Source organism: Eptesicus fuscus, chromosome 5 (assembly GCF_027574615.1).
Source record: "Eptesicus fuscus isolate TK198812 chromosome 5, DD_ASM_mEF_20220401, whole genome shotgun sequence".
NCBI lineage: Eukaryota > Metazoa > Chordata > Mammalia > Chiroptera > Vespertilionidae > Eptesicus > Eptesicus fuscus.
The window spans coordinates 8,621,719-8,643,743 of record NC_072477.1 but is presented as its reverse complement, the minus strand read 5'-3'; the positions used below and the strand labels follow the sequence as shown (position 1 = coordinate 8,643,743).

The window sequence follows — 22,025 nt, the reverse complement described above, 5'->3', positions numbered from 1 at the left end:
AGAAATGACATTACTGGTTTCACAGATTGAAAAAGGAACACAGGCTGGTTTTATTTTTAAGATCAGATAATCCCGAAAGATGGAAATAAAATTAAAATCACTTACAATCTCTTCCCCAGAGGAAATCACTGTGCACATTTTGCTGTGTATTTTTCCAGAATGTTTTTGTTGATGGGCACATGTGCGCGCCCACACGCTCTCTTTTGTTCAATAAAAACGGCGAGACACGGCACAGTGTTCCGTGACATGCTTGTTACTTCACGCGCATTGTGGGGCTGTCTCCGCGCTGGCGCACCCAGCTCTCCAGCTGCGGCTTTTATTATTCTGTGGCGAGAAAGAGCCTTAATTTAATCACACCTTTCGGGCAGACACGTGGGGTCAACGCCTCTAAAACACGTTTCTTATGATAAGCAATGCTCTGTGTACATCCTTGTTCATAAATCTTTGAGCAACAAAGTTGGACTATTTAAACATGGGGGTGAACCTGGACACTCTGCTCATGTCATAAAGGAAATTGATTTTTATTTTCAAAGGCAATGGTGATTAAATGAACAATGGTTGCCAGGCAACCTGTGAATGGGGATTCAGAGTGGAGGCCAGAGCAAACAGCAGCCTCTACCCCCACCCCAGGAACCCAGAGCCTCTCAGGCTGCCAATCTAGGTAACAGCACCCTCTTACCCCCTCCCTAAAGCTCCCAGCCCCAGCTACGCCCCCACCCCCACCTGTTCTCCCACAGAGAGCCCAGGCTTCCCACAGCCTCAGTCACTCTGTCCCCCGCTGCCCTGTAGCAATCCTGCCTCCTGCTCTTCCTCTCATGGACTTCAGCTTAACAGCCATCGGTACAAGGACGTCACCTTCAGCGCCAGGTGTGTGCTGGGGCTTCACCCACATTCTCCCATTCAACACTAGCAGTAGACACTATTATCCCCATTCTACAGACGCAGAAACTGAGAGTCAGAACATCCAGTTGTCTTGGCCAAAGAAAAATAGCCAGTGTTGGAGCCAAGATTTGAACCTGTCTGGTCCACAGGCCCTGCTCCCTCCTACACCACCATTTTCTTTCTTTTTAAAATATATATTTTTATTGATTTCAGAGAGGAAGGGAGAGGGACAGAGAGATAGAAACTTCAATGATGAGAGAAAATCTTTGATTGGCTGCCTCCTGCACGCCCCACACTGGAGATTGAGCCTGGAACCCGGGCATCTACCCATGACCTCCTGCTTCCTAGGTCGACGCTCAACCATTGAGCCACCCCGGCTGGGCTACACCACTTTAAATGAGCTTTTAAAACAGCCCTGGTTGCCCTGGCCAGTGTTGCTCAGTGGTACAGCATTGGTCTCGGGTTCTATACCTGGGATGCAGGTTCGTGCCCCAGCCCTGGTTGGAGCATGTGCAGGAGGCAACCAACTGATGTGTGTCTGGTTCCTGCACATTTCATGTTTAGGAAGAGTAGCTTTGACCCCTGTTCCATCACAGGGTCCCATCCAACCCCATCCCTGTGATCTAACCTGGTATCGCACATGACATCAGAGAAAAAAACCAAAGGATCCGCCTCAGATATAGTAATACCCCCTTCCCCCGCAACAACCATCACCGTGTCTCCTGCACTCGGGGGGAGAAGCAGATGAGCCCACTGCCCTGGTGTCCAGCTTAGGCCTGAGGCTGCTGTTTGCTCTGGCCTCCACTTAGGGGTCTGGGGAGCCCCATGGCTGGGGGGAGGGTTGGAGCAGCCACCCACAGGGATGGTGATGATGCTCCTTCCCTTCTGATGAGACTGACTCATGCAGAGAGGGGTGGGGCAAGCCCTTCTCCCCAGGGTGGCAGGGATGCTAAGAAGGTGCCCTAGTCACAGCTAGCGGGTGGCCCAGTTCTGCACCCCTCCAGATGGCCCCCAATAATCCTCCCTCCTCATCCTCACACCCCTGTGACATTGCAGAACTGACCACGACTGGCTTCTGCGGCCAGGTCGTGGCTGGACCGTTCTCTCTGGGGGAAGCCAGCTGCCGTGTCACGAGGACACGCACGCAGCCTAAGGAGAGGCCCGTGGAATGAGGACCGGAGGCCTCTGCCAACCGCCAGTGCCAATGTTTCGTTGGTAGGAGTGAGCACCTGGAAGGCGGAGCCCCCGGCCTCCGTGGAGCCTTCGGATGAGGCTGCTGCCCAGGTTGACGTCTTGACTGCACCCTCACGGGAGATGCTGGGACAGAAGCACAGCTCAGCCACTCCGGGACTCCCAGAAACTGCAAGATCCGTGGTTACTGTTCTTTTAAGCACTACACTTGGACATAATTCGTTACACAGTAATAGGTAACTCATACACCCAGGGAAATGGTGTATCCGGGGACTGTCGTGTGTAAGTGTCTGGGTGACTCTGGAAAAATCTTTAAAACAAACAACGTTTTCACATCAGGACTCAAAAATGACACCCAAGAGACATTAGCCTTGGGGTGCGTGTTAGAGAGAATTGTTTCTATTATTAAAGACCAACTATCATTCTCTCTCATCATGAGCTTAAGCGAAAAAATGTGAATGACGTATAATTAGATCATGTGAGTTGGAAGGGTGGGGTGTCGTTAGCATGGTGGGGTCAGGTTTCCGCAATTCCAGGCTCCCCAAAGTTCAAGGGCGTGAGCTGGGGGACGGGAGGGAGGCTGAGTCAGCAGGACCACTGCCTCCAGCATCCTCCGAACTCCCAATAGGAAGGAATGTCAGTGTCAGAGACATGTCCAGGCCAGGAGAGCAGAGTCCCAACATTCTGTGGGCTCATCCTCCATGGGGCTGCTGTTCTAGAGAAACACACAGAAAACATTGCTCAGCAGTGGCCATCACTAGAGGAAACATCACGCTAACCCTCTCTGCTAGAGTCTCTTGGAGCTTCGCAGCGAGCTCCCCTGCCCCTGACTTCTCTCCTGCAGCCCAAAGCCCTCACCCTTCCCTTTCTCTGCCACACGCGGCACGTTCTTTATTACGGCCGGTCACCTGCTTGGCACAGTGCTGGTCCGGCTCTCAACTGCTGGGTAATATCCTTTCATAGAAATGGTAACACGCTCGGGGAGAGGGTGATGGAGCTGGGCTAGAGACCAGGTCTCCAGACCCCCGGTCCTACCCTCTGTCCCGTCCACAGCCCACAGCTCTGGGTTTGGCTGATCCATCAGGAGCCACGTGGGTATGTGGTGGCTCACACACCCTGGCCACACAGGCCACGTCCACAGAGGGTGTCCTCTTGGGACTGTTCACATCAGAGATCTGAGCATCATGAGATGGCTGGGAGTCAGGGCCGGGGGCCTGGAACTTGGCACTGGGACAGGGCTGGTGGGAACAGATGAGTCCAGGTGCCTGCAGGTAAAATGCCTTCATCCCGAAGTCACAGATGAGCCAGGCCCACGTGCATCAAACTGCTGGGTCCATGGGTCAGCCAGCATCACTTGCATCAAACTGCTACCAATGGATCGTCTCTAATGTGAAAGGCCCAAATGCAAAACAGATGCAGGAGGAGCTGTTCTCTTTAGAGGAGGAGGGCAGGAGTCGGCCTCCATCCACCAGTCCCCACCCAGGACACCTCCAAGGAACCCAGGGGCTCTGCGGAGCCATTTCAGAACACTGACCTTGTCCAAACTCTTCTTGGTAGGAATGAGAACGCTGAGGCCAGGGGGTGGGTTAGGGGCGGAGGCTTTAAGGAGCTCACTTGAGACGGGTCCATGGGAGTAGGACACACTGTCCTGCTGCCAGATCCAGGGAGCTGAGCAGAGGCCTCTGTCAGAGGTGAGAGTTACCTGGACGGAGAGGAAAGGCCCAGGTTCTAGGCGCAGCTCTGCCATTGGCTCCTTTGGGGCTTGGTCTGTGTATCAGTCAGGATGAGCTAGGTTATGCTGCAGCAACAAGTAAGATCCCAAAATCTCAGTGGCTCAAAAAAACAAAACCACAAAAGTTTATTTCTCACATACACACACACACACACACACACACACACACACACACACACACCCTGCCAGTCTGGAAAACCCCAGAGTCACTGTCCCCTGTGAGATGACTCAATAGTCCAGCTCCGTGGTCGGCAAACTGCGGCTCGCGATCCATATGCGGCTCTTTGGCCCCTTGAGTGTGGCTCTACCACAAAATACTACGGCCTGGGCGAGTCTATTTTGAAGAAGTGGCGTTAGAAGAAGTTTAAGTTTAAAAAATTTGGCTCTCAAAAGAAATTTCAATCGTTGTACTGTTGATATTTGGCTATGTTGACTAATGAATTTGCCAACCACTGGTCCAGCTGCTTCCGTCTTCTGACACTTCCTTCTCCACACACAGCTTCAGGGTTGGCCGGGGGCGGGAAGGAAACGAAGTATCTGACTCCAAACAGCTTCATCCCGAAGTGAAACACATCGCTTCCGCTCACATTTCACCGCCAACGAAAGTCAGATGGATGCTCACACTCTCAGGGGATGACAGAGTTTGTCTAGAAATTGTCGGTGAGCCCTAAAAATGCCACCCACTGTCTCCAACTCTGCAAAGCAAGCAAAGTAGTACCTGCCACCATTCACACCCGTTCCCTTGCAGACTGGACTCACTGGTTTTCGTTGTGCGAGGTGCTGGTGAAACAGTGCCATTGGATTAGAACTCGGGTCTTCTGACGCCTAAGCCAAGGCTTTGCCCTCCTCTTACCTTCTCCGCCAGCCCCACTCACAGTTTGCTCTTACTTCTGGCTTCTCCCTAAAGCAGAGCCTGGGTGCAGGGCGTTTACTTGGGAGGTGAGCCCAGGAAGCTACCGTGAGGGAGCCAGAGAGGGAGACGGGCAAGGAGGGGACGCCAACCCTGCGTGCATAGCAAGCTGGTCCCTGGTGGAGGCCGCTAGACCCCCTCTCACCAGGGACCTCTGAGGAACAATCCTGAGCAGTGGGAGGCTGGAGTGTGTACCCCTGCCCGCTGTTCCCCACTGATGGAGGGTGGTTCCGGGGGGAAGAGAGCGCCCCTTTCCTCACCGGGGACAGTGCTGCAGCCGATGTCCAAGGAGGGCTGGGGACACGAGGGGCAGAGCCCCAGTAGCGTCCACGATAGATGCTGGAGGAAGAGCCACGCCTGTCACGAAGCCACATGGAAACCCAGCGCAAGCCGCCCTGTGCGGCCAACAAAGGAGGCACGTGCCTCGGGCAGCTGCGAGCTATTTTCTTCTAAGCTCCGTCCCATTTGGAAGGAGGCGAATGCTCTGCATGAAAATGAGGGGGAAATAGCAGCAACGTGGTGCCAACCGATTCGGGTGTGGGGAGCAGGGTGGGGGCGGCCCCAGGGGCCCGGGAGGCGCTTCGTGCTGGCGGGGCACACTGTCCAGAAGTCAGGAAAGTGCGAAGGGGGTGCGCAGGGACACAGAGACGGGCCTCCCGGGCTCCTCCCGAGGCCAGCGTGCCCGGGGTCCCGAGGGACAGAAGACAGCCGTGGGTTCGGAGCCTCCAGCCTCTCCCAGGACCTTCCGTGGCAAGAGGCACTGAGGAGCAGGAAGGAGCCCCAGCCTTGGCCGCAGAGGGCCGGGGTTCGAGTCCTGTCACCACCACTAACTGCACGCCCACCGAGGCTGACACGGGGCTCAGAATACCGGGTGGAGCCCCCAGCTGAGGGAGGTGTCCCTGGTCCCCACCTCGCCAGAGCGAGATCACCTCCCGCTGCAGAGTTCCCACTGGCTCTGGAACCAGAGGCAGGTTCCCGGCCTGGCCCCCCAAAGCCCCAGACTTGGCATAGGCCTTCTGAGTCCCAGGCTCCTCTGATGCTACGTTTCCGGAACAAACCAAAGGCTGTTCTCCATGTGAAGACCCTCAGGAAGGCCTCTACCCCCGCAATATGGGGAGGCGAGGGGGCAGGAAAAAGGGGGGCAGGAGAAAGGCGGGCAGGAGGGGCGGCCCCAGGACCAGGCCACGTTCCAGGGAAATGGAGAGATTTTATAGGGAATCAGGAGCCAGGGAGTGAAGGTCAGGGCCACAGGGCAGGCAGAGCCCGATGCTGAGGAGCTGCTTCGGGCTGGTCTTGGTTTTCCCATGAAGGTGATCGCTGGTCCCTTTGGACCCTTGATCTTATGGTCAGAGTGGTCTGGACAGTGGTCGTGAGGGCAGGAGAGTCAGGAAGGCGCTGGCCTCTGCGGTTGGACAGGTTGGGGAGAGAAAGGCGTCCCTGGCCTGGCCAGTGTGGTTCAGTGGTTGGGCATCATCCTGTGCACCAAGAGGCTGCTGGTTTAATTCCTGGGGCACATGCCTGGGTTGCAGGCTCAATCCCCAGTAGGGGGCGTGTAGGAGGCAACCGATCGAGGTTTCTCTCTCATTGATGTTTCTCTCTCCCTCTCTCTAAAATCAATAAAAACATATTTTAAAAAAGAAAGAAAGGGTCCCTGTCCCCACGGCTCTAGTGGAACTATGACGTCTGGATATAGTCCACTCGTATCTCAGCAAGGAGGACCCTCCTCTGTCCACTGACTTCCACTATCTCTGCGTGAGAATGGGGCTCTCACAGCACCCTGTCCTGCTCACATCCCCTGAGATTCTCATTGGCTCAGCACCTGCCTTCCATGCAATCACGTGTGAGGGAAGGGATGTGTGGGTATCGGGGAAGAGGCCAGAGGGGAAAAGGAGTCACACACCCACCCCAAGGCTTCTCAAAGACTTCCTGTCCTAGAGCCATTGGGTGGGTCCCCACACCTCAATTCTGAGTTTAGTCCACTGAGGATAGAGTCTTTTTCCTTAAATATATTTTTATTAGTGGCCCAGTGCACGAAATTCATGTGGGGGGGGAGGGGGGAAGGGAGGGTTCCTCAGCCCAGCCTGCACCCTCTCCAATCAGGCAATGTCTGACCCCCAGTTTAGGGGATCAGGCCTAAATTGGCAGTCGAACATCCCTCTCACAATCTGGGACCCCTGGCTCCTAACCGCTCACCTGCCTACCTGCCTGCCTGATTGCCCCTAACCCCTCTGCCTGCCTGCCCGATCACCCCTAACCTCTCTGCCTACTTGCCTGATCGCCCCTAACTGCCTCTGCCTGCCTGCCTGATCGCCCCTAACTGCCCTCCCCTGCCGACCTGATCTCACCCCCAACTGGTCTCCCCTGCCAGCCTGATCTTGCCCCCAACTGCCTCTGCCTGCCAGCCTGATCTCACCCCCAACTGCCTTCCCCTGCTGGCCTGATCTCATCCCCAACTGCCTTAAAACCCCTCCTCAGCCCCCACCTTAGGTTTTGCCTTCACAGTTCACCCATATTAGGTTCTGATTGGTCAGTTTCTATACCAGTCAGCATCAAAAGCTCTGCCTCCTAGGCAGCCATTGGCTCCTCACAGTTCACCCAGATTTGGTTCTGATTGGTCGGTTTCTATGCCAGTCAGCGTCTCCGGGCCTATCTCTGGGCCTGATCAGAGAGGTGGGGCTGATCAGCAGCCCCCGCGGAGGCCCGGAGAGAAAGAGAGACACGCAGCTGGCCAGGCCCAAAGAGAAAGAGAGAGGCAAGGGCTGATCTACAGCTGCCATGGAGGCTACGGATCAGACCCTGTTTCTCTCTCCAGGCCTCTCTCCAGGCCTGATCGCAGCCCCCCCGGCAGTCTGTGCTGGGTCGCCGTGCCCGCAGCAGCAGAAGTGAGTGCCGGGTCGCCACACAACCCAGCACTGACTGTAGGACTGACTTCCGGTGTTCAGTCGAGCCTTCGGTCATTACGGTCACTGCCTTTTTATATATATAGATTGATTTCAGAGTGGAAGGGAGAGGGAGAGAGAGAGCGATAGAAACATCAACGATGAGAGAGAATCATCAATTGGCTGCCGCCCCACACTGGGGATTGAGCCTACAACCTGGGCATGTGCCCTGACCAGGAATCGTACTGTGACCTCCTGGTTCATAGGTAGATGCTCAACCACTGAGTTACTCTGGCTGGGCCACCGAAGGCACAGTCTTGGAGCCAGACTGCAGGCCCTGAGCCTATGGGCGACGTGTTTATTTTCATGGGGCTTTGCATTAAAAGCACAACCACGTGCAAGATTGATGCTGAAATCAGGGACCAGGAAGAAGAGGCAGCCTGCTGGGGGGGGGGGGGTCTTAACTCTAGATCTGATTATATTTACACTAGAGGCCTGATGCATGAAATTCATGCACGGGTAGGGTCCCTAGGCCTGGCTGGCGGTCAGGGCCAATTGGGGCCTTCCAGCTGCTGGCCAGGGCCTTCCTTCATTCTGCACCGCCTCCTGGTGGTCAGCGCACCTCATAGCGAGCGATCAAACTCCCGGTCTCCAGATCAAACTCCCAAGGGGACACTTTGCATATTAGCCTTTTATATATATAGATTACCCAGAAATCTGATGATGATTACCTGCCCAATACCACTCAGTGGGCAAAATCCTTATTGCTTCTGTCTCGGTCTCCTCATCCTGTATAGGGCACAATAGCAGTTCCTTCCACAAAGGGCTGTGGTGGGGGAATGAATGAATGCATGTGAATCCTTAGAACAATGCCTGGCACAAAATAAGTTTTCGATACATGTTATTTTGGGGGTTTGTTTTTTCATGGTGGCAGTTGTTACAAATATTATTACCTTATTCATTCAAGTATAGAGCCTTATAGGTATTCAGTTAACGTTGAATGAGCGATTGAAATGAATGCAGGGGGGATAAAAGGCTGGAAGCAGATCATATCAAAGATTGAAACAGACACTTGGTTTGCACTTGATTTGGTCTAATTCGTTATTGTGATCTGGTATCCATGGAAACTGCTGAGCAGCAAACTCAGAACAGACAGTTTTCCTCTGTGCTGAGTACACCAAGGTCCATGTGGGCCTCTGCAGTGTGCAGCCCACAGAGGGGGCAGGTTTCTAACCAACCTGCTCCTCTCTCTCCTCACCAGGTGGTGAACTCTCCCAGGACAGGACCCGTGACTACGGACGCTCAGAAACCGGCGTCTACACCGTTGCTGGGACAAGCACGTGCTCATGCCCTTTAGGTGAAGGGATGAGTGAATGAATGGATGCTGTCTGATTGGCTCAGGAAATGGCAGGACTGAACCTTCCAGAAAGAACTGCAGACCCTTCCTCTGGGAGGGGCTGGGGAAGGCGGGATTAACCATCACTTTGCGCTAGATCAGATTAGATGTCAGGATGATTGACACCATTCATTGAAACAGGATTAGACCCAGTTCAAGTTCAATTCCAAAGTGGCGAAGAGCTTGGGCTTTGGGGGCCATGAGATCTGGGAGGAAGTCCTGGCTCAGCCACACCCCAGCTTTGTTAATGCAGGCAAAGGATTTCACTCTCTCGGCTCAGCTGCAGCATCGGTACCCTGGGCCGATGGCACGTCCGTCTCAGGGGGGATGTGCAGGTAAAGTGGTCCAATGTGTGTAAAGCCCTTTGCTCCCTGGGAAGGGAGCCATCCGCTGTCATTTTAAAGTCTATGAAGTGGGGGTGACAGCAGCCCTCTCCTTTCCTGAGGGATTCGGGAACACTGATGGCGTGCGGGATGGGAGGGGCTTTGCTAACGGTAGAGCGCAGTTCACACGTGTAGGGCCATGAAGATGGCTTGCGTAGCAGAAAGAGCCTGAGCCTGGACCCCTGTTGGAGCAAGGCTCCCAGGTGGGAAGCGGGTGGCGGGGAAGGGGGCACAGGACTCAGAAAAGGAAAGACCCCAGAAACCCAGTGGGGAGCTTCCCAGGGCCATGGACCTGGGGGCCAGACCGCCTGGGCTCAGGCCTGCCTCTTTCTCTCCCTGCTTTCCGTGACTTTGGGAAAGCGACCATCGGGCAAGGCCGCAATGCCTTGCTGGTGACGTGGCGTGGCAGTCTCAGGGCTGGTGTGGGGTTGAGGGGACCCAGCCTGTGCGTGGCTCAGTTCACATTCGGTAGATGTGGCCTCCCCCACTTCTCCACCCCACCCACCCCTCTCAGGGGACAGAGAGTCCTTCCGAAGCCTGTCCAGTCTCTGCTTTGCACAGTGTGCTGAGAAAATAAACCAGGACAGCAAGGGGACAGGCCATTATCGTGAGGCAGGGACTGCTGTTACCCCCATTTCCCAGGTCGGGTGACTGAGCCCAGCTGGCATCAGCTTCCCATCCAGGTCTGTCCGTGCACAAAGCTGGTGCCCGTGCCCCCGTCCAGGGTCCCTCTCCAGCTCCGGCTCCAAACTTGCTGTGGGTCCTGGGCTGAGGGAGAGCACAGGGACAGGAACCAAGGGGGTGCTTCCCCAGCCCGCACCCCACCCCACCCCACTCCACTCCACCTGACTGCTACCCATCTCCCACCCCTCCCGCTTCCTAAGTGACCCCTCGCCCTGGGGCACTCCCCTGGGCTACAGGCCCTTCAGCCTCCTCAGAAGCTAGAGAGGGGGAGTCACAGTGTGGCCCGAGTCCTCTGTCACAGATAACAGGTCATTAGGAAATTGCATTTGTCCTTATCTCCCTCTCACCCTTTATTGCTTCCCTGGGGAGAGCTGTAACCATGGCCTCTCTGCAAATTAAGCCAGTCTCCTGGCGACAGGCACAGGCCAAGGGGCCGCTGTCAGGGGGAGGGTGATGAGGGGAGAGATTACATCTTCAGGTGGAGGGACACCCTGTCCCTCAGCCCAGGGCGCGCTGACAGGCCCTGAGGACTCCCGGGAGCACAGCCTGTGCCGCAGGAAATGTGCTGGGTCCAGAGGAGGAGGCAGGATAGGGCACACACCCTGCCCTGGGCTTGCTGTGTGGCCTCAGGCACATAGCCTGTCCGAGTGTCAGAGTCTCATGGGTCAGATGGGGACCATAACTCTTTTTTTTTTTTTTTCTGGTATATAGACATATATCTTTATTAGAGGATAAATTGTTTTCCAAAGTGATTGCATATAATTTATCTTTTTATGGTTACAATTTTTCTCCAACTGGCTTGTTAGCTATTTAAAATAGGGAAAGAGCCCTAACCGGTTTGGCTCAGTGGATAGAGCGTCGGCCTGCAGACTGAAAGGTCCCAGGTTCGATTCTGGTCAGGGGCACGTACCCTCTCGTCCCCACTATAATCCAGCCAGCTGGCCTGGCAGACACCCACCATGTACTCTCCATGTACTCTGGATGTACTACATGCACTCTCCATGTACTCTGGATCCTGTGGGAGCTTGTTTTTTTTTAAAGGTATGTACTGGTGGGCTTTTTAAAAATTAAAATATAGTAGTCACATCTATAATAATAAAAGCATAATATGCTAATTAGACTGGACAGCCGAACCACCTTCTGGACATCCTTCCGGATGAAGCCGCCACAGCGGGGGCTGAGGCAGAGGCTGTTAGGGGTGATCAGGCAGGCAGGCGAGTGGTTAGGAGCAATCAGGCAGGCAGGCAGAGTGGTTAGGGGAGATCAGGCAGGCAGGTGAGTGGTTAGGGGAGATCAGGCAGGCAGGTGAGTGGTTAGGGGCAATCAGGCAGGCAGGTGAGTGGTTAGGGGCAGTCAGGCAGGCAGGTGAGTGGTTAGGGGCAATCAGGCAGGCAGGTGAGTGGTTAGGGGCGATCAGGCAGGCAGGCAGGCAAGCGGTTTGAAGCCAGAGGTCCCGGATTGCAAGAGCATGCAGGCCAGGCTGAGGGACCCCCCCCCCCCCCCCATGCATGAATTTCCTGCACCAGGCCTTTAGTAATATTATATTAGTTTCAGGTGTTCAACAAAGTGATTCCACATTGTGGCGGCTTTTTGAAAAAGGCGCTTTCTTGGCATACATTTGCACCTATTGAAAATGTTCAACTTGAAAAGTTCTAACATATGTGTCCCCCTTGGAAGACATCACCACAGTCAAGCGAGGGGACCCACCCACCCATTGCCTCCCCAGATTCCCTCTTGGCCCTGTGGCCTCTCCTTCCCCGCCCCACCTCCACAGCCCAGGCACCCATCGATCTGCCTTCTGTCACTGCAGATTCGAGTGCATGTCCCCGAGTGTTATATACACAGGATGGTACGGTCTGTACTCTCTGTCTGGCTTCTATTTTGAGCCATCCACACGAGGTGCATATCAACCGCTCACATCTTCTTATTGCCAACTCCAGCTCATGACATGGAGAAGCTGCAGCGTTTCACTCGTTTATCTGATGACAGATATCCGGCTTGTTCCCATTTGGGGCTATTACAAATAAAGCTGCTTTGAACTGTCACGGACAAGCCCTGAAGGTTCTCATTTGTCTTGGGGAACTCCTGGGAGTCCAATGGCTGGGGCGTACCGTAGGTATAGGTTTCGTCTTTGAAGACACGACAAACTGCTTTCCAAAGTAAGTGCACCACTTTACATCCCCTCCAGCAGTGTACGAGCTCAAGTTCCTCCACTTCTCCACAAACGCTTGGTGCAAGCAGTCTTTTAAATTTAATTAATTAATTAATTAATTTTTATTGATTTCAGAGAGGAAGGGGGGAGAGAAAGACAGAAACATCAATGATGAGAGAGAATCATGGATCGGCTGCCTCCTGCACCCTCCCTACTGGGGATTGAGCCTGCAAGCCGGGCATGTATCCTTGACCAGAATCAAACCCAGGACCCTTCAGTCCGCAGGCCGACGCTCTATCCACTGAGCCACACCATCGAGGGCCAGTCTTTTTAATTTTGGGCATTCTGCTAGTCGTGGGTGGAATCTCACTCCACAGTGAAGTGCCCGGTTGTCTTTCTCCGTGAGAAGGCAGGCCGCGCTCAGAGCCCTGTGGTTCTGTGTGTGCACCGTTCACGCTCCTCTTCTGCTGCTGGGGAGGCTGTGGGGACACAAGCTGACCTCCAAGGACTTCACAGGACTTGCGATTCTGGCACAGAGCATTCGCGGCTCAGCTCTCACTGAGCTCTTGGCCTCAGTATCCTGGTCCTGTGTGCCCTCGGTCATCATTACTAATGGGCACAGGTGCCTCAGGAGTCAGATCGCTCACGGGGATCCCAGGATGAGGTGGCTGAGTAGCCTGGGAAGGTCCGGGCCTGAGCTAGAGCTTCATCGAACTGCCAGCCCGAACCACCTGTCCTGGAGCTGGGAGCCAAGAGGACTGGGAGCCAGGGTGGAGGGGCGTGGCTTCTTCAGAGCGTCCTCATCGGGATACCATAGCAACTGACCGCCTCTGAGGACCTCCAGGCGGGAAGGTCTTGGACAGGTGGACGAGGCTGTGGACACCAGGTGGACACCTGGGCTTATCTAGGTCTCTGTCAGGGGAGGGTCCGTGATCCAGCCCACGTGGTCCAGGACTCTCTGCCCGCTCCTGTAGGGTCTGGGGGCAGGAGAAACAGGAACCCAGCTGGGGGAGTGAGGAGAGGTGGGAGGACAGCCTGTGCTTTGGGGGGTGGGCTGCTCAGCTAATGGGCTAAGAAGTAGTCGGGAGAGAAGAGACTCCTGCACTGCCTTGCAGGCCCCAGGCATAGGGGCTCCCTGGCCTCCTTGTAGGCCGAGCTCCCCAAGCTCCCCCTGCCTGCACCGCTGCCCCCAGCTGGGCCGGCTGGCGAGGGGCAGAGCCTGAGGCTGAGGGATCAGCTCTCCCCCTGCCCCTCTGTGCAGAGCAGACTCAGCCCAGCCTCAGCTCTCCACTGCCCTACTTCAACATCCCTTGCCCCAGGGCGCACCTCTGCAGGGCACTAGATACTGCTGTGGGAGCTGGATCGCCTTCAACGTCAGGCACTCGATCCTAAAGGAAACCACCTCCTAAAGTTACTGTGAGCAGGTCGGTGCTGACTGGACTCAGCACTCATTCTGGGCCAGACCTGTGTCCAAACACCCGACTCACCGCGACTCCATGAACCGTCACAGAGCCCGAGAGGCAGGTGCTATCACCAACATCCCCATTCTTCAGATGGGAAAGCTGAGGCGCTCCCAGAAGTTGGGGGGCCCAGCTCTGCTGATGCTGAAGTGGAAGAAAGTAGCTCATTTAGTCAGTCAGTGAACTACAAATGGAACCACATGAACCAAATGCCCCACTAGAGGAGAGAGAGAGAGAGAGAGAGAGAGAGAGAGAGAGAGAGGAGGGAGCTGTGACAGCCACCTGAGACACCCCATATGGTGAGCACCCAGGAACTTTCCCTTTTGTTATCAGCACCCCTGAGCCACCCCAGACATAGCAAGTGCTACAGATGTCAGTGACTGAGTTTTCTCAGTTAGAGTCATAGAAATCACACAGGCATTATTTGGGCCATTTTGTGGAACAGGAAGCAGAGGCTCCGAAAGGTTAAGTGACTTTTTCAAGGTGACACGGGGCAGAACCAGGACTCAGACCTTGGTCTCCTGAGGCCACAGTGCAGCTCTTTCCAGCAGCACAAGCTGCTTCCGCCCGCTGGAGGGACTCTGGGCACCAGGCGGGCCCTGCCGTCACCTGAAGACTCTTCTCTGGGGGGCCCTACAAAGCCTTTGGGGGCCCATAGGGTTGAGAGCTTAGGGCCTGAAAGGGGGCTGTCTCTCCCTCAGAGTCCCCGCTACCTGGCCCCTCCTTGAAGCCCCCCCCCACATTGCTCTGACCCTGTTCTTAGGGCAGGGGTGCTGTGGCCACGTGGTCAGACCCCTCTGAGCCTCACGCTCACCGCCATCTCCCCAGACCTTGAGTGGCCAATGTCTGGTCTGCTTGGCGGGACCCTGGGATTTGCACATGGCTAAGCCGTTCTTCCACAGCATCTCTCTACGGCGTCTGTGCAGACCCACCTCCGCTGCTCTCCCTGTGACGGCCACACGTGTTTCTGACCCAGAGGAGCCCCCCACGGGACGTCCTGCAGGGAGTGAGGCCGCGTGCGCCCTGTGGGAAGATGGCTGTGGAACACAGGAGGGAGGGGAGGCACGGGAGACTTCTCGCATTTCAGTTTGGTCCAGGCGGGTCCTTCTGTCCAACCTGCCGTCCTCACGTCTCCAGTGAGCCAGCCTCGAGTCCAGGGCACAGTGCCCGAGGCACCCTCCCCCACATCTCCCACCGGCCTCCTGGGCGGGGGCCCCTGAGCCCTCGTCCACCCACTGCGGCCTGTAAACAGCTTTATTAGATTAAAACAAACATCTGCCAGAGAAGAAAAGCAGAACCTTAATTGGAGGCCCCCGGAGATGTTTGCAGAGACAGGTGGGAGAGGGCCTGATGCAATCACCGTGCCGGCCTCCGCGCAGGCAAACAGCATTGCCCAGCAACCGGGCTTTGCCACCTGGAGGCTGATAAGGGGCTCGGGGAGCGGAGTGTTTGGAAAACAGGGCTTTGTAAGCCGGCCGAGGCCGAGGGCGTGTTGACTCTGCTGTCCAGGGCCCTGGCTCCCCCGTCAGATAAGCAGCTGCCACTTTCCCTGCGGGACAGGAGAAAGCGGCTCCCAGGGACCCCCTGGCCGGGCTCCCGCATGAGATGTCCGAGCAGTCGGTCACTCCTGGGATCTGGTGCTACCGAAGGGGGCGTTTCTGGCCCCTGGGACAGCCGGTGGCACGGCTTCTCCTCGTTCAGAAGCCTCTCTGCAGGCCCCGGGACGGTGGGTGTGGGGGCAGCTGGGAGCTAGCTAGGACTGCGGGCACCTCCATAAAATGCCCTTGGCATCCCATCATCCCCAGCCTCGGCTGCCCCTCTTCTCCCAATGGCTCCTGTTTCTCAGATTCAAAGCCCAAACCCTCCCCAGTCCGCGAGGCCCTGCACAATCCGGCCCGATCCCGCCTCACCCGTGACCACCCACTCGCCCTCTTCCCGCCGCCTCGGCCCTTGGTTCTGCCTCAAACCTGCCAGTTTACTCCGGCCCCAGGGCCTTTGCTCTGGCTCTGCATTCTGCCTGGATGTTCTTGTCCCAGGAAGCCACGGGGCTCTCTCCGTCAAGCCCTTCGAGGCCTCGCTTAAGTGATGGTCTCAACAAGGCCTCTCCTGCCCACCTGCTTAATGAGGCCACCCCTCCCGCCCGACTATTCCCAAGCCCCTGACCCTGCTCTGCTCTTCTCCTTTTTTAAATTATTTTTTTAGAGAGAGAAGAAGTAAGAGGGAGAGAGGGAAACATCGATGCGAAAGCAAAACATCGATCAGCTGCCTCCTGCACACCCCCCACCGGGGATTGAGCCCGCAACCCGGGCATGTGCCCTGAGCAGGAAACGAACTAGCGACCTTTCGGTGCAGCTTGACCCCCACCACCTGAGCCACACCGGCCAGGGCTGCTCTTCCTGTTCTCACAGCATCGCCGCCTCCCAAGCACACACTTAGCATCCAGACAGAGCCTGGAACACAGTAGATGCTCCATAAATGCTTGTCCCCCCTTCCCAGCCCCCTAACAGTTCTGGGAGAGAGGCTGAAAGAGAGGCCATTGTGTGACTGTCTCCAGAGCGGCCTCCGCAAGGTCACTGGCACCCAGGAAAGGCCCCAGGGGCGTCCCCCAGCCCCCCGGGGACCTCGAGAGGAAGGCAGCCTTGTCCAGGAAGGAGAACCTTGAGCGGGGTGGGGGGGGGGGGGAAGGTTGGGGGGGCGCTAGGAGAGCCTGGCTCCCATCACAGCCTGCTGTTGATTTGCTGTGTGACTTGGGACAAGGTGCTGTTCACCTCCGTGTCTCAGCTGCCTCTTTTACCAGGTGATATCAGCACTTACTCTCTTCAAAAGAAAGAAACGTCTACGTTACTGCTTCCCGCACTACAGCTCCAGGCCGAATCCTGCCTCTGCCGCTTAGGCTGTATGGCCTCTTGGCATTTTTGGCAACTTCTTTAAGCCTCCGCCTCCCAGTCAGTCTAAGAGGGGAGAATGATAGCACCTGCTCGCAGGCGTGGGAAGAGAAAAGCAGTCGATGCGTGCGGAGGGTCAGCTACTGTGGTTCAGATCTGTCACACTCAGCACAGCGTGCACCCCTCAGGTGGGGACACTGGGCACAGCGTGGGAAGGGCTAGCTTGGGGGAAGTTCTACGTCCAGCTGACCCTGGAGTCTGGGGCTCCCCCCACCCCCCACTCCAGCTCGGCTTCACAAGACACCTCCTAAGGAGGGCAGGAGTCTGAAGAGCCACCCTCCAAATTAATTAAAAAGACAATCAAGATTCATTTACATGTGACTCTAAAAATCAACATAAATGAACCAACAAAACAGAAACAGCCCTAACCTGTTTGGCTCAGTGGATAGAGTGTTGGCCTGTGGACTGAAAGGTCCCAGGTTCAATTCTGGTCAAGGGCATGTACCTTGGTTGTAGGCACATCCCCAGTAGGAGGTGTGCAGGAGGCAGCTGATCGATGTTTCTCTCTCATCGATGTTTCTAACTATCCCTCTCCCTTCCTCTCTGTAAAAAATCAATAAAATACATTTTTTTTAAAAAAGAGAGAGAGCCGAAACTGGTTTGGCTCAGTGGATAGAGCGTCGGCCTGCAGACTGGAAGGTCCCAGGTTCGATTCAGGTCAAGGGCATGTACCTTGGTTGCGGGCGCATCCCCCGTAGGGGGTGTGCAGGAGGCGGCTGATCGGTGTTTCTCTCTCATCGATGTTTCTGACTCTCTATCCCTCTCCCTTCCTCTCTGTAAAAAATCAATAAAATGTATTTTTAAAAAATGCTTTAAAAAAATTTTTAAAAAGAAACAGACTCAGAGGTACAGCGAACAGACTGATGGCTCCCAGAAGGGAGGGGGACTGGGTGAAAGAGGTGAAGGGATTGAGAAATAGAGGTTGGTAGCTACGGAATAGTCACAGGGATGTGAAGCACAGCCTAGGGATCAGGGTGAGTCACATTGTGATAACTATGTAGGTGCCAGGTGGGTACTGGAAATATCGGGGGAACACGTTGTAAAGTATATGATTGTCTAACCTCTATGCTGCACACGTGAAACTCATATAAAATAATACTGAATGTTAACGGTGATTGAAAAAAAAACTAAACTAAATTAAAATTAAAAAAAGAACAATCAAGCCCAGAGCCAGGGATGGAGGGAAAGCTATCAAGGCCTGAGAAGGGGTGAGTGAGGCGTGAAGGGCACTGAGCTCCGTGTGGCTGCAGGAGTGAGGACCATCGAGGCTCAGGGCGCTGTCAGACCCTCACCCCAGGCAGAGCCCGTGGGGGTCAGCATCTGGGCTTGGGGTCCCTGAGTCAACCACGCGAGTGGACAGGGTTCACGGGAATTCCAGGTGGAGAAGGGGGGAAGGGCCCGGGGTGGGGGGCGGAGGGAGGAGGAGTGAGGAGGGAAGTCCGCAGGCGTGCTTATGCCACAGTGTGCACCCTCCCAGGATGAAACCCTGCAGGTTTGGATGGATTTGAGCCAGTGCTGTCTGGGGATTGGAAATAAATAGTGCCTGGCACTGTCCCTTTCCTTCAACGCAGTGACAAGGGGCCTACGCACACTCCCACTGTCAGCACCCCATCCACCGGCCACCCTCCACTCCAGTGTTGCTATTTGCTGTCAGAACTGCTCGCTGGCCTGACTGGCCATTTCCTTGTTTCAATCAGGGTTCAGTTCAGAAAACAGGATATTAAGTGGCTTTCAGAATCACTGGAAGAACTGAAGAAGCCGACTCTAAAGTGTGTTTCCAGAAACCACTCGCAAAACCTCGTCAGAACTGCGCTGCCACGGGAGCTGCGGGAAGCTGGCACCACAGCTGTCTCCAGTGCCACCCACCCTGTCCCTTCCACACCCCACACCGGCAACAGGGTAGCTCTGCATCCTGTCTCTCTCCACACACAACTCCAAATCCAGTTCCTGCTCCTCTGATTGGTAGAACCTAAATCACAACCGGGTCCTAGGCTGCAAGGACGTCTGGGAAATGTAGTTTTTAGTTTTCCTATTTCTGCCCACCACAAGAGAGTTGGGATGAAGGTGGAGCCGGCTAACCCACGTGCCCTTGGCATACTCACAATGCAAAGAGCTCCTGACTTCGCTTTTCTCCATCTCCTCCTCTCAGTGAGCTATGCTACAGCTCCACCATCCATTCAGCTCAATGCTTCACGTCACCTACAAAACCAAGGCAGTATGTGTATGTAGCGATAACCATATATCGTGTGCGTGGATCAAAGTTTGGCAGCAGATCTTGGGGAACCAGTGGGCAATGCGCAGGTTGAGCCCTGCTGGCCCCTTGGCACTCTAACGTGACTCCACGGTGGGCAGCTAAGCCCATCTTCAGAGCAGACCATACTCCTCTCTGATTCCCTCCTCCTGCAGCCCAGAGCAGAGCAGAGCGCTGGTAAAACAAGCCTCCAGGAGAGACCCCCAATGAAGGAAAGTACCCAGCTTCCTCACCCCATTGGCTCAATTCTGAGGTGCTGCCTTCAGAGGTGACTCAATCATCAACACAACCACCAATGGCTTTTCTCTTTTCCTTGTCCCTTTTACTACTTCCTTATTGTGCTTCCTGGAATCACTTCCAAGTGAACTCTTTGGAATCCCAAATCCTTGTCTTGGCATCTGCTTTTGAGGAACCCAAACACAGACAAGAATCGAACCCAGTGCCTGGCTCCTTACAATGTGCCCATCAACAGCCCCATACACGGTTCCCCATCAGAACCATACAACACAGAGCTTATCTGGGAGACAATTTCGTCAATTCTCCCAAGGGCGGTGCATAGTTAGTGCCATTCTAGATGCATGCAAGAGGCATCAATTCACTACATATGGTGAGTGCCTTCGGGCATCCGGGCTTCATCCTCTTGCAGAACTCCACCTGTAAACAGTGCGATGATGGCATCTCTCACATAGGGCTGATGCAAACTCTTAGAACAGCGTCAGGTTCACAGGAAGTTTTCCACGAGGTTAGTTACTGTCATCATCCCCATGGTTGTGTAGTAGAGAATGGTCATTGTCCTCCAGTATCCCCCTTCCTTTAGGAATCAGAACCACCCCAGTGTCTGCCCTGCCTCCCTTACAACTGTGCCTGAGTGCTCACCCACGGGAGAAGTGATACATGCATCATATCCTTACAAAGAAGCTGCTTGGCCTCCATCCACCCCTTGTCCCTATGTGATGACGGATAAATGGTGGTGACTAGAGTAGCTGCCTTGGTATCAAAGATGGCAATCTCATGTGGAGCCACCCCATGAGTGAGTCTCACTGTTCACTTCGTGGCTGCTGTGTGACAGAGAAATAAGACCCATCTTATCCGAAACCGGTTTGGCTCAGTGGATAGAGCGTCGGCCTGTGGACTGAAGGGTCCCAGGTTCGATTCCGGTCAAGGGCATGTACCTTGGTTGTGGGCACATCCCCAGTAGGGGGTGTGCAGGAGGCAGCTTATCAATGTTTCTAACTCTCTATCCCTCTCCCTTCCTCTCTGTAAAAAATTAATAAAATATATTTAAAAAAAAAAAATAAGACCCATCTTATCCCACTGTATTTTAGGGGTTTTTGTTCCAGAAGCTTATCCTGACCTAACTGGTCCAGCCCAAAGATGGGATCAAGGGCTGTGACTTTCTTCCTTCTTTTGTTTTTCCATTGTGCCTACCATGTGCCCAGCACTATGCCAGGAACCAAAGTCCCAAGATGAAAAGGATGCAGACCAAACACTAAGGAAATCAAAGTGTAATGAGATAAAGGCAAATATTTTCTCTTTATTTACGTATTAATTTGAGAGAGAAAGAGAAGCATCCGTTTGTTGTTCCACTTATTTATGCAGTCATAAGTTGCTTCTTGTACATGCCCTGATGGGGGAATCGAACCGGCAACCTTGGTATATCAGAACGATGCTCTAACCAACGGAGCTACCTGGTCAGGGCCTAAAGGCAGATGTTTTCAATCTTCGAAGTGTTGTGGAGGCAAGAAAAGGAAGCAATTACCTCAGGACTTAAAAGGTGTGGAAGTGTGCCAGGCCACAGGGGAGGGAGTGGGATGGTAATGGGAAGCCTTCCAGGGAGAGGGAATGGCATGTGAGAGGTCATGAGACGGCGGGACACATGGGGTATTTGGGCAAGACAAGCTCTACGTCCAACTTTCCCATTCACTTGCCATGGTGCTCACTACCACTTCCCGGGTCTCTGCAGTTTGCAAATTTGCACAGAAGAATCAAATCCCTCTCTGATTTAGGCCCAGGGTGCTGCGAGGCATCAGCGATGGACCATCCTGAAGAGCTGTGACGCACAGTGCAAATGCTAACGAGTGGCACTGTCACTCATAAAGGCTGGTTTGGGACATCTTTGCTGGCTGATTGTGCTCAGTCTCATGACAAACAGGTCTGGCTCCTGGAGAACAGGCGTTCCTAGAGGCCGGCAGCGGCTCTGGAAGTTTCCATGAGAGAGGCCCACTCCCTTGGAAAGCGGTTCAGCTTTCTTCACGGCAGTTGGGCAGTGACCCTCCAGCGCCTTACCCATGTGGCCGAGCACGAGGGCTTGAGGGCAGAGGGAAAGAAGCCAGGGAACCAACCTGACACACAGCACGCGGGTTTTGAGAACACTCAGGAAGCGGTGAGAGCTGTTCTCAAACACAGGATGGGTCTCAGCGGCAAGAAGGTGGTCCTAAGGGGTTGATCAGGGCTACCGAGTAGAAGTTTCAAGGTCACCTCTTTTGGTTTGACATCAAGAGCTGGCCTCCACTCCTCCCCTCACCACCCCCCAGGAGAGCTGCCCAACAATGGCCATAGCCCAGGACTCGCTCAAGCACGGGTTGAACTACCACTCAGTATATTCAGCATCATCTCTTAAATGCGTTTCTCTGTGCCAGGTGCCGTGCTGAGCACTGTGAAAGCCATGCAGACGAAATGTTATTCAAATAAATATACAGATATTTGGTACAATGACAAGTCATGAAGGCACACGATTGGGTTGCCAGAGAGAGGCCTTACTCAGACAGGGGTCGGGAAGCTGCTCTAGGGCCTCCTACATATTTGAGGGAGCCCCTGAATGGTGAGCACACCTCAGCCATGGAGATCAGGGGGAGCATGCCCGGGGTCGGAGGAAGGATGGCGTGCTGTGCGAGGACTGGCAGGGGCCTCGGCGCACAGTGGAGGAACACGAGGCCCAGAGACCAGGAGTATCTTGCCCAAGACACACAGCAAGTTGGTGGAGCCTTGAGCGGTGGAGAATCAGCCAAGTCCCCGGTGCCACCTCCTGGAGGCCAGATGCCTGCCTCGTAGCCAGACTTACTAGCTGTGAGCAGCGCGGGCCAGAGGAGTGAGGATGGGGGTGGAACGAACGGCGGCCGGACCCCCAGAGGGGTGGAGCAAGGGGCAGGGGGCGGTCCGA

General features: G+C 54.8%; 1 long non-coding RNA gene across 1 annotated transcript; it reads left to right on the top strand.

Moving 5' to 3' along the window:
- The first annotated feature begins 581 nt into the window (after positions 1-581).
- On the top strand, positions 582-2,483 carry LOC114229116 (uncharacterized). The gene is made up of 3 exons (XR_003615197.2): positions 582-661; positions 790-867; positions 2,102-2,483. It is a non-coding gene; the product is annotated as an uncharacterized LOC114229116 (long non-coding RNA).
- The last annotated feature ends 19,542 nt before the right edge of the window (positions 2,484-22,025 follow it).